This window comes from Protopterus annectens, chromosome 9.part0, assembly GCF_019279795.1.
Source record: "Protopterus annectens isolate FY-2018-M chromosome 9.part0, PAN1.0, whole genome shotgun sequence".
Classification (NCBI taxonomy): Eukaryota; Metazoa; Chordata; order Ceratodontiformes; family Protopteridae; genus Protopterus; species Protopterus annectens.
In genome coordinates, this window is record NC_056743.1 from 120,494,228 (window position 1) to 120,506,810 (window position 12,583).

Below are 12,583 nucleotides of genomic sequence, written 5' to 3' on the forward strand. Positions count from 1 at the left end.
TGTTGAAATATCGCTACATTCTTATTCATAGGTGGCTGAAAGGATGATTTGTGGAAGGTGAAATCAGTAGATCTTTGAGCATTGGAACTATCCTGTTCTGAAAAAAACAATTTAAGGTTGAGTCTACGACAAAAATCAATGACGTCTAATGAGGTTTGGTATTCATCACAAAAAAAGCTGGGAACAAAGTTTAACCCTTTATTGAGAACTTGTTTTTGTTCTGATGTTAATACATGATCAGATAGATTCAACACATTTTCAAAAACTTGTGTATTTACTTGAGTAATGCCTGAATAAGTCCCGTCATGGAATCTGTAGATATGTTTGTTTCTATGTTTCCTCCCCCCTCTGGATTTCCTACCATGTCTAAAGGGTAATGAGTGTTGGTTTTCTTCTTAAGTGGAGAATTGACAGTGTTGGCATATTCACCGTCGGTGTTAGATGACTCCTCACCTGAGGTACTGGTTTGAAAATGATCCCTGTTCTTTAATATGGATCTGGGCCTTTTTCTAGTCCTGCCCCTGCCCATGGTAGGGACATTATCTTGAAACCTCACAGATCGTTGTACTTGAAATGGGTGTCCCCTTTCATAATCATTGTTGTCTCTGTTAAATTTCTTTATTTTTCTGTCTCTGATGATTTTATCATAAGATGTTAGCTCCTTGGACAACCTGTCTAGATACTCAAAATATTTGGGACTCGATTCATCCACCAGGCAGGCCCATAGTTTCTGGTCATGGTTCTCTTACAGAACCATTGTCTGCTTTTCTCACCCAATTTCTCAAACCACTATTGTCCCTGGTCAGAGCAAGAATTCAGGATACCACGCAATTTTTGCAAATCATTGAGGATTGTCAACTAGAACCTCATTGGATAATGTGTACGTTGGATGTAAAATCCCTCTATACCAGTATTCCGCATTGGGCTGGGCTTCAGGCTGTTGAATATTGGCTTGCCAAAGCAGAACTGTATTCTCCGGGTTTCAATACTTTGCTTATTTGCCTTACCGAACATGTTTTGAACAAAAATGTGTTCTATTTCCAGGGTGATTGCTATTGGCAACTACAAGGTACGGCGATGGGGGCTTCTTTTGCCCCCATCTATGCAGATCTGTTCATGGCCTACCTTGAGGAATGCCTGATTTACAACCCTTTACACAATTTATATCTTGTGGAAATAGACATATGGAGAAGATATTTAGATGATTGTTGGATGGTGTGGCGTGTGGATGCGGATTATCTTCATGAGTTTCTGGAACATTTAAATAACAACATTTGGGGGATTGAATTCTCTATTACATTTCATAGAGAGATTATAACCTTTTTGGATGTTACAGTATATCGTAACAGTGACAACACACTCAATACAAAAATTTACCGGAAATATCCCCAGTTTAACACCTTGTTACATGCTCACAGTATGCATCCACGCCACACCATCCGGAACATCCCTAAATCTCAATATCTGAGAATTCGGAGAATCAATTCATGTTCACAGGATTATTCCACAGCCAAAGCCGATTTACTAACTAGATTCCTGGACCGGGGCTATTGTATTTCTGATATTGAACTAGCCAAGACCTATTCGGATAATCAAGAAAGGAAGACATTGTTGGAATATAGGGATAAGAGCAAAAACACTAATAGCTCTAAAGTTAGATTGATTACTACACTTGGCAAAAATCATCAAACTGTTAGGCAAGCGGTGAATCAAAATTGGAACATCTTATTAGCAAATGACTTTTTGAGGGGGATTTTAGATAACCAGTGTTCATTCTCATTTAGACGTGGCAAAACATTAGGCACCCTGTTTTCCCACTATAAACATAAAGAAAGTGGGGCAGCTAAATACAAACAACTTACTATAATGGGGGATGAATTATTGGGAACATTCAGATGTGGACATTGTGTATCTTGTGCTTATGTCAATCAGCTTAAACAATTTACGAGCTCTAACACCAGCAAAGTGTATGATATTAAGGTTTTTGGAAATTGTTCCACTAGCTGGGTTATATATTTGGCTACATGCCAATGTAAATCATTCTATGTTGGCAAGACTTCACGTTCACTACGTATCAGAATTGGGGAACATCGTAGTGACATTCGCAACCACAAGGCATCTAATGCACTATACCTACATACAGTCAAACATCCCAGTGCCCAGTTTATGTTTACCATCATAGACAAAATTACAGGAAATAGGCAAAACCAGACAGGATGGCAAGGCATTCTAAGCCATAAAGAAAGATACTGGATCACACATTTAGGAGCCCTTTTTCCTCCAGGTCTCAACGACCATTTATAATCCATATTTACATTTTTGACACATTTGTCCATTATATGGCACTTTAGACACACATTTTCTTATGTAATATAAGATTATATTATTATGTGTATAAACAATATGTCACAATTTGTTTTAGGTTATTTTAGTTCATATTAAGAACTATACATTATGAGTATCTGTATTGTATGGGGATATATATCTGAACCAATTGTGTCATGTTGCTTTAAATCTAACTCAGAAGCCATATGTAAATGTCCTTCTTTTTATTGGTTTATCAAAGTATTTAAACTGACGTTGACTATGGATTTTTTGACTATTTTCACTCACTGATGAAGGCTGGTGCCGAAACTAGTATGAGTTTTTGAATTCGGACATTTTTGTCCGCTTTTTTTGCCTCTGATTAAATGGTGAAACTATCTTGCTGGCTTTTTGTGTTTTCTACAAGGTTGGTTGGCCGGGCAGCCATACGTGCGAGGGCTTGTGTCGGGATACCAGTAGCACTGGAGAGATTGCATGCCAGCCAGTCCCAGGCCTCCGCCTTGTACTCTGATCCTGGAACTGGCCCTGCAGCAGCTGGTGTTGATGGTCTTTCACTAGGAGTCCAACCATGATCCTGGACTCCAGAATGCCCCACTGCTGCTCCCAGAAGTGCGCACCCTGTCTAACACCTGCCATAGTTCCTGCACAGTTCAAACTCCAACAGGTTATACTATATTCCCACCTGTTGCACTTAATATAGCCTGCTTTCCCACCTTTACACACCATTGGGCCATTTTTAAAAATGTGGCGTTTCACTTGGCACACCACAAACCAGCTGAGCTGAGCATTGCTTAAACTGCCAATGCTTAGCAATGCTTAGCAGTGTGCAAACCAGTTAAGTGCAGCCAAATGGTCCTTAAACAGAGATTGTTTTAGCAATGCTTATTATGGCTTAGCAAGGCTTAGCAGAGCTTAGCTGAGCGCAGCAGATCATAATGTAAAAATAATTGTCATCATTTATCTTGCAAAAATAATTGCTTAATGTCCCTTCCATGTATTCAAAACCTGCACCTACTGTACAGGGGGCCATAACTCTATCCACATGGCTACATGGATATGAAGCATGCTGCTATACTTTTACATATACCTCTCAGCTATGGTTGAGCAGTGCTAAGCACTGCACTGCGGTGCACAAACCCACTCAGCTATGCTTAAACTTGACCTTTAAATTAAATCCATCTGGTTTCTATTTTAGATATATGGCATGTGTCAATCATTGTGCACTGCAATAACTTTGAAAAAAAAAATTGTAAGATTGAATATATTGCTATCAGGCACTTGGACAGGGCAGGAGGTGTGTTACTTATCTACGGACACAGTTAGTGACACCCTCCCTACACTGATTCAATACTACCTTCCCAAGCTCTCCCTCAGTAATGCGCCTTCATTAATATGTATGGAGTGATACCGAAGGAGTTCCACATACATGGACATGGTACCTTCCATGTAGGCTCTACAGTATGTCTACATGGATTTTATTAAATCTGGCGGTTTGTTTTTTCTTATTATAGCTTCATAGGTTAAGTTAAGCACAAAGCTAACTGCCCTTCTGGGCCATTTTAAGCCAGTAAAATTTCATTTCCCTTTTTGTGCTCAAAATAACCTATCCCATTTGGTGTTAGATTGATCTTACCCATCCCATGTTTGATAACTATGTATTAACCCTAATGAGAATAGCTGGGATCATACCATAATTTGAGGGGACAAATGAATGGGGTAAAGTACTTATGAGCTGCTTCTGTCCATTAGTAGTACAGTGGACAAACCTGAGGGTAACTTTTTTGTTTCCCTCCATCAAACTAAGTTGCGCCAGACAATGAACATGGATGAACTTTGTTTTATGTGGATGGGGAGTCTGTTCCACAGCAGTGTTACATTCTGCAAAATATCCCTGTCCCTCCAAATGATTCTGTGCATGTTGTAGAAGAGGTTTATATCCCTAGACTGAGTTTTTGTGATGTCATTTGAGTTCCTATGTGCAGTAAATGCATAAGCAGTAGGTCAGAGGATGCCAAATACAGGTCACCTCTTAGCAGTCTGTAGGATAGTGACAGGGCATTGAGTCTGTCTGTGTAGGACATGTTGTTTAAGCCTTGTATCCTTTTAGTAAGGCATCTCTGTTGGCGTTCAAGTTGCTGCATGTGTCTGCCATACATACATGCCAAAGGGGGCAGAGTAAAGGGGAACAATGACATCACTACATCTAGACACATTCCCTTTGTTTCTAAGCTGTGCAGTATAAAATGACCTTCTTACAACAACAATAGACTCGTGTTGGTCAAAATTTAGGTCACTGTCCTCATAGGTTCCCAAATCCCAAACAGGTGGGCCAAATCTTAGGGGTTCATTGTTACTGAGGTAGTTCTCTGGGGTAGATGACTTCCCAAAGGATGCAATAATGCATTTTTGGCATTATTGTATGCCCAAACAATTTGTAATACCATGTATGCTACTTTCTGTCTGTATCTTGTGGAGCTTTTCTCCCTTGGCCTCTGTTGAAAAGTGGGTTCCACCCAGCTAGATTTTCCATGTAAACAGAAGCAATAAATGAACAACCAGTGCTATGAAATTGTAGGTTTTAGTCCAGCAGCTATTTTCTTTAGTACTAAATAGAATCTGCAACCTTACATAAAAGCTTGCCTCAATCCCTTCTGAGAGATTTTACAATAAAGATCACTCACTTTTAAATGTATTAAATTTATTTTCTCTCAGTCATAAAGTAACATTGGCTAGTTTAATCTTCACTAAGAAAATACATTTTTTTATTTTAATACTCTACTATATTTTAGGCCATCACCAAGAATTTCATGTAAGCTACACTTCATAGCCTAGCTTTAGAACTCACTTTATGATAGGCTATTAATTATTCAGTCTAATTAACAAATGGTTTTGAATTACTTTTTGATTTAAAATGCTCTTCGTTTAGCTGAAATTCTTAGCCAGATATTCCATGCTGGATCTAATTAATGAAACTTTGTCTTCAGATGAACTGTAAACATTAGCCTTCCATTCCACTTCAGTCTGTGTATCTAGTAAAGCTATAGCTCTTTGGATTGTGTTAACATGTGTGGCAGTAATCCAACTTACACTTTGCCACATTACAAGACCTCCGCTCTTTCCAAACATGTAACTTACCCAAGATTGTCTTTAGCATTTCTTAGGTGAGGGTATTACCAGAAAAAATAAGAAATCACAAGTGACCCACAGCTTACTGACATATTTTCTGGGTTTTAGAATTAACTCTAAAAAAATATCCAGCAGACACCCTGGCATGAAATCCTTTTTGTAGTACCACACAGCACAGATATTGTACGTATGTATCTCATTCAATATTTCTGGAAATTCTAAATCCATTTCTCAACAATATGCAATACTGACAAATGAACAATCAGACAACACATATCTGGAATAATTTTAGATTTGCTGCAAGAAAAACTGTGAGAAATAGACTTGATGTTTATCAAAGAAACTTAGCTCACATAAAATTCTAACCCCTAACATGAAAGCTGTTATCCTACAAGGTAATATACTAAGGTTGTTTGATGCTAATATGCATCATCCTGTACTCTTGGGTTTGAATCCATCTATCTCTATTTGCATTATATGCAGCTCTGAACAAGTTTCGTGAACATGCAGTGTTTCTGAATGACCCTGATAAAAGGCTTTTGACTCTAGTGGATTTACCTGGTTAATAACGAAAAAAGAAGAAAAAAAGGAATATACTTTATGAAGGTTGATCATATTAGTGAATGATCTTAAATGTGATTTAGAAACAAGCATGATATATCCTGTGACGCCCGTGCCCTGGCCAAGCAATCAAGGAGCTTCATTCCTCACCACTAACACCAGAGAGGGCATTTCATGTATAAGGAAAGGATAACAAATACACACAGTAAAGTGCAATTTCCCTTAAGAGCACACAGAGATCACAGTCAGTCCGGGGCTGGTCGCTCCCTTGCTCCCCAGTTCCCCAGTAAGACTTCCCACTAGCGCAGCTATAGGGTCCAGATATCAGCCTAGCTGGGCAAGCTAAAATCTCCAGCACCCTCTCTGTCCAACCATTGCTTCGTCTCCCTGCCCAAGTAGCTGACACACATACACTTTGAGTTTATACAACCACACAGACACTTCTGGGGAAGGCTGGCACAGGTTTTCCAGCTGTGCCCCTTTTACCCAGACTATATGGTAGTACCACTTGCCACCACCCAGGTAATATTTATCAGCTACCCAAATGCCTTTAAAAGGTTGTCCAATTATTACTGTGCATTATTATTATCCAATTGGTAAGTGTGACTAATCAGTCAAGGCTTACTAGAATGACTTTGTACAATAAAATCTGTAAATATGCAATGTACTCGAGAGCTTAATTTATCTTTGCACAAACCAGCCACAGTTAAAAAGTTTTAAAATATTTAATAATAAATAATTAAAACCACAAGACAATACTTTCTACTACACAGTCAGTGCTAGTCAAGAGAGTTCAGGGATCACACAGAACTACTTAAAATAAATCAGTAGTACAGTTCTGACATCACAGAAAAACACTTAGTCTAAACTTTCCAATTCCTAGCTACTTCTAGGAGAAAACAGAGTTCTAACATACTACTTACATAAAGAGAGCATAAGGCAGTACTGAGTTGGATGTTCAAGACAAAAATGCTTACTGTCTCTCTCTGAGCAATAATTTTTAAAATCACTAACAAACATTTCTGCTGGGCCCTCACATATTACATCACTTATCACATTTGGGTTTCCCAGCATACACATTACATCATTTTTGACACGTAGCCTGGGGTTCCCAGGCCAACAGGCTACATTATTTAGCAAGCTAACACCTGCTCAGGAAGCTATAACAATAAAAAATAATAAAATACATTTCACATGTACACTCTAGTAATTATTCCTTAAGTTAAAACAATAGAAAGAATGCGCTAGCCCAGACCAAATGGCTTCGAGCTCTGGAGATCAAAGGACATAGAAGACATAATTTTAATTTCAAAGAACAGATGTGAAATGCTTGACTTACTTTTCTTTACAGCAGAGGGCAATGTTGCCACATTGTTGAAGCTCAACATTTAACAGCCTATTCTTTCATTTAAGAAAACCAGCCTGTATCTTACACTGATATTTACAAATGACAGAATTATCTATAAAAATTCTATTTGGCTAGGCTGGCAGCCTTCACATTTCTACCAGTCTTCACATATCCCATAGCTGATGTGGTATTAACATGTCTTTAAATGATATTGGGTGTCAGTGCAATGTGCAGAATCCTCCTCCTCCTGTATACTGTGCACGAGGTACTATAAATGTGTTTATGATGGACTTCTCTGATTTAATCATCAGTATAGGTTTATCGCATCTATATGGTTAGTTATTTAAGCATAGTCTATAGTTACCTTGGCATGGACATTTCAGGTCCCAGTAAGCCAGACTGAACAATGTATAGTCTCATAACTGTGTTGCACCTTTTAAGGCTCATGTTTGGGTATGCCAGTATCCTCATTTTTTTGTTACTCAGCTCTAGTCGGTCAGCTGCTGCACTATGTATATGACAATGAGGTTGTTGTCTTATTGTATCTGTCTGTTACAATTTTGCAATGCAGCAGAAGATGCAGGGTGATTGTGATTGGTGGGCTGATGGCTATAACCACATTTTTAAGGCCAATATGATGATATTTGAGTAAATGTTTCAGAGGTAGCAAGGATGTCTGCTGGAAATGTTAAAGTTGTAAGTGTGTCTCTCACTGAGGTGAGTAGAGAATTCAACTGTTCGGTGGGCAATGTTTCTGTTTAAATGAGGGAGAATTTAATGAGTTTCCATTTTCTAAAACTTTCTTTGCAATTATGCAATGGTTAAGTTAGTATATGTAAGTAAGAAGGTATGTAAGATTAAAGGTCCCTATGCAAACACTTCCTTATATTTTTTGATATTTTGTTATTCGGCGCAGTTTGTGAAAATTTATTTAAAGTCTGTTTTTCTGCGCGTTTTCATTTGGGCTCCCGTTAGTATATTTACTTTTAGTTTTATGATCTACAGTCAGTGTAATGTGTAATTATTGGGTCCATTTTGAAAGACAGCATAATTAGAATTTTGTTTAAAGATTATGGGTATTTTTGATATGTTTGATGTTATTCACCATGAATGACTTAACATAATAAGAATTTGTTTAAGATGTCTGAGGATGAAACATAACTTTCAACTTCTTTGCTCACCAGTTCTGCATAAAATCAATGGGGACAAAGGCCCAAAACCAACCACATTTTTAAATACAACTCTTATTCACTTAAAAAGTTAACAGAATGACAGGGTTTGCAGAAAAATGCATTTCAAGAACAAGAGATATGTAATGTCTGGCATTACTGACTGGTTGTAATCAACAGTGATTTACCAGCAAATCGAAAAATTTACAAGGGACTGAACAAAAATATTAAATAAAATCAGATGACGTTCTCTAAACTCAGGAACAGCTGACAGGTTTGGTTTGGAGTTTGATTTTCATCTGTTACTGTTGATGATTTTTACATGTAATATATCTGTTTTTGAGAGATTCTGTATCCAATTGATTTTATTTGGTGACTTGCCTTTCTATGGCTTATTGTTTACTGAGTAGATAATAAAGTATGATTAACACTGTTAACCAGGAACAAAACAAGCCATAAAGTTCACCTGAACAATCAAAACCCGAAACACAAGAACTGGACTATGAAAATACTCTTCTAAAAAAAATCATGTTTATTTAGTCCACATTAAGCACTTTCATCCCACAAACGGACTTCATCAGAATGAAAAAAAGCTTAATGTGGATTAAATAAACGTGAATTTGTTAAGAGAATATTTTCATGATCTAGTTCCTGTGGTTTAGGTTTGGTTTGAGTATCACTGTACTTGAATTATTGCCTTATATTCTTCTCCTATAATGGTTCTGTTCATTCCCTGTTGTCAAGTGACGTTGTACAACGTAATGTGTATATGCGGTTAACTTTTACTACACATGTGTTTACATTATTTGCTGTTACTCAGTCCTTCCATTGCATTCCTATTAGACAACTTGGTGAATAAATATTGGGTGCATTTTGGTAAAGTGCGTGTAAGAGAAACATCAGAGGAGAAGGAACAATAATTGAAATTTTGAAACACTGATAGAGAATTAACCATGTTGGAGATGATAAATTAAGTAACAAGAACTAACTAATGAGATTACCCTAGTAAAACCCAGACAAAAGAGGCCAAAATCAAGATAGTATTACATTATGTCACCTGTTACAAACCAGGCACATAGGCTTTTGTTAAAAAAAAATCCTTTAATTGATGCTTCAGATTTCATAGGCTAGAGGCACCCTGGAATGAGTTAAGCAGCTAATTATATGATTTGGGAAAAACTATGCTAAATGTTTTTTTTTTTGTTTTCCAGATTTTATCTAGTTTGTAGTACAATTTATTATGATACCTGAACTCCTATTCATGGCCACATGTAATGATAATCTCTTTAGGAACTTTCCAAAATTATAAATTAATAAAATAAAATGAGGAAATAAATGCATTTTTTTATTTTTTTTCTCCATGTTGGGACTATGGACAAAACTCAGACATGCAATGCTCAGTAACACTAGCCTTGTTCATTAAGGAGTCCCTTGCACAGGTTTGCTTTGTCTTTAGAATGCTGCTGGGAAGAGAAGTTTCACAGATGCCAAGCTGAAGAATGCCATTCTTTCTAGATGAGCCTTATTACTTATACATGGCGCAATTCAGCCAAAATATGCACTGGAATGTGGCAGTCAGTTGTGTTGGATTGTTATCTAGGCATCCATTTACAAAGAGGCAGATACGTTCTGTGGCCTTCCTATTACGCTGTCGCAGACACAGGTTATCGAATGTGCCTTTGTCGAACTGTAAAATGCGAGAAGGCAAAATAGTGAAGCGGCTTTTCAGCAAATTCTTTCCCTTTTTGGCACTGTATTGTGATCTCAGAGTTGGAATATTTAAGTAGGGGGGTGTGGAGGGCTTCGCCCCCACATTAAGTAATGTTTTACAGTTTTTTTTTTTTTTTTTCGGAACAGCTATTGTTTTCCATTGGAAAATAATCGCTGTTCTGAAGTTTCGATGTTGTAAGCTTTCACTTACATGGGGTCGATTATGTGTCGTTTGCTCTTCTGAGCATGTGATATGATAATATAGACCCAGTTCTGTGGGCTCCTCATCTATATGTTCCCTGATATTGGGTAGCGTTTATAAAAAATGGTATTTTTAGCTCCTCTTGGGCCATCATTTAACCAGCCTGGCCCCCATTGCCACAAATCAGTGCAGGGTCTACCAGCTTATTTCCTGCCCTCCCAGACTTGCTCTAGTATTGCTGGGGCTGGTCGTGGATCCTAAAGGCATCGTGGGGGCTCAACTACCTTTGCTTCCATCCTGGGAGGTCTTTATATGACCTACCCACTCCTTGCCCAACCTCTCACACTCGTCAATTACATCCAATGGTAACTCCCGCTTGGGACCACACCTCCCCAGAAGGAACATCATTGACAAAATCCCTCACACTTGGGATAAGCACACCTTTCTCTCCCTCCCTGCCATTCTTTGAACCTGGGTCAACTGGGCTGTAGTCAGGTCTTTGTACCAATATACCACCAGAGCAGCCTACTTGAAATCCATGCTTTAATAATTTCATATGGACTCCAAGTTAAAAACTAATTAAAAGATTACCTGTCTTGGGTCTTGATGTAATATCTTGAGCTAGATGTTTTCCTCACTCACTCCAGGAGAATCGTAAGAATTTTGTTGAGCAAGCTATGGTTTCTAATGAATTTGAAAATATGTAAAGTGAAACTATAGTCACTCTGAAAATGTGAGGTATTTATGTACTCTTGGAATTTTTAGCTAGGATATCTCAAATATACATTCCAGTTTTCAAAGGGGTTAACAGCAGGGTCTTGCACAAAATTGAGAAAAATTCTCTATAACAACTCAGAATTGAACACAGGTCATCCAGCTTACCTATAACGTAGATGGAAAAAGGATCATTTCTCTTTGACATGAGAATGAAAGGTCACATTTGCTTGCTGAATTGAAAATAAGACTAAATCATTTGCTGTTCAAGCTCATTAAAGTTAACAATATGCAATGACCACCAAATTACCGAATTTAGGGTAATAACCTTTAATTTGGCTACCGTGGACCATTGAACATAGTCTAAATATATGTATATAATTAGTTTGACAATACCTTTATAGAAGTTTAATTTTAAATTGAATAAAAATGTAAAATCTCAAAATTATAAGCTCATCTTGGAAACTTCAATCGATAAATTGAAGCATTTGTACGGTGCAGTGCTCACTTGTGACAATTATTGCAAAGATCAACCTAGGAATGTTAGGTATGACTTTTAATGCAGTGCAGATAGTGAGTACTACTTATATATGCCAGACAAAGCATCTTCCCAACCAGTTTTTACAAAATAAGAAGCCCACGTTAGTAATAAATATATAGGATGGCACACTTGGCAAAGTAAGTGAAAACCTTCGAGAGGGGGTCAACTCTTCTGCCGTAGATGAACCATTTAAAATAGCACTTTAGAAACTGGACCTTAGAATTTCATAACCTTTCTTTCTGACAATTTATGAATAATTCATTGCAGTTTATTCTATACAGACTTTGAAAGGTTAAAAATTATAGTGTGAGCTATAGCCAAGAACTCAGCATTAATGATCTGTCACACAACAAACCAAAATTTCTATTGAATGTAGCTGCAGCTGGCTGCTAATATGCTTCTAAAATTTTACACGATAATAACCCTTATAGATTCATAGATTAGTACTAAGCTAACTGCCCTTGCGAGCCATTTTAAGCCTAGCCAATTATCCCTTGTGAGACTCTAACACTGCACCTTGTGTTTTAAAGCAAACACTTTAACCATTAGGCCACTCTCCCAAGACCTCAAAACAAAAGGAAAATGAAATAAAATATACCTGTTCAGGAACTTTAGTCCCCTGTCACATACTCTCCTGGTTAATTTATTAAGAAAGCTTCTAGAGAATAACTAAGATTAGTCCTACTTGGCACGTGGTCTGCTCTCAAGAGACACTAAGGGTGGTGTCTGTATAGATGAGGGGATATTTGATCAAGGCACAACACTATATTACCTTTCCTTACACTTCTATCTGATGGGTGCTGTGGGACCACTGAAGTCGAACTGAGCTGCCACAAACTCAAGCAGACTGTACCATGTCCTGGATTATTACCTGGTACGTACGTGGG